This window comes from Physeter macrocephalus, chromosome 1, assembly GCF_002837175.3.
Source record: "Physeter macrocephalus isolate SW-GA chromosome 1, ASM283717v5, whole genome shotgun sequence".
NCBI classification, from domain to species: domain Eukaryota; kingdom Metazoa; phylum Chordata; class Mammalia; order Artiodactyla; family Physeteridae; genus Physeter; species Physeter macrocephalus.
Genome location: NC_041214.2, coordinates 128,823,405 through 128,824,468, shown reverse-complemented (window position 1 = coordinate 128,824,468; position 1,064 = coordinate 128,823,405).

The following is a 1,064-nucleotide window of genomic DNA, read 5'->3' as shown; positions in this document are numbered from 1 at the left end:
ATTGGCAGGCAGATTCTCAACCACTGCGCCACCAGGGAAGCCCAATGCTTCTTTTAAATACAGTTCTTTTTTTTTATTTTTTTTTTTTATTTTTTTATTTTTTTTATTTTTGACTGCGCTGGGTCTTTGTTGCTGTGCGCAGGCTTTCTCTAGTTGCAGTGAACAGGGGCTACTCTTTGTGGCGGTGTGCTGGCTTATTGTGGTGGCTTCTCTTGTTGCAGAGTACAGGCTCTAGGCGCGCAGGCTTCAGTAGTTGTGGCATGCTGGCTCTAGAGCATAGGCACAGTAGTCGTGGCGCACGGACTTAGCTGCTCCATGGCATGTGGGATCTTCTTGACCAGGGATCGAACCCGTGTTCCCTGTGTTAGCAGGCAGATTCTTAACCACTGTGTCACCAGGGACGTCCCTGGACCAGGGCTCGAACCCGTGTCCCCTGCATTGGTAGACGGATTCTTAACCACTGTGCCACCAGGGAAGCCCTAAATACAGTTCTTTGAGAAAATAGAAGTAGTTATAAGTTCAATCATCTCTCTATTGTCCCCTCATTATGATCCAAGAAAGATTTTTTTTTAAAAAGCTAAATCAGCTGAGATTTAAACTCCTTTGAACTAGGAAAGTACTGTATGATAGTTTTCAACAATTTTACAGCAATTTGTAATAAAATAATAGAAGGTAAGAAAATTACACATTGGACTCTAAGTCAAAGCATGAAACATCTAAAACTAAGTTTAGTAGGAACTCATCTCTATCATATGGTGATTTATGCAACATCATTGAAACAAGAACACATTTGGCATATACTCCAGGAAGACTCACATTTACTAAATTACTCAGGGAACCTTTAAACACATGTATGGCTGTCTCTTACACAGTATACCCTTGTGATGGTGGTGCCCTGCCCAGCTCTTGCACAATTGTGAGCCTTTTCTTTCAATAATTTGTTCTAAATTTTGAATCTTGCAGACAGTTAACCCTCTGATCCTTGTACTCTCATCTTTTTTATTTATTTTTTGTTTGTTTTTGTTTTTGTTTTTGGCTGCACCATGTGTCCTGCAGGATCTTAG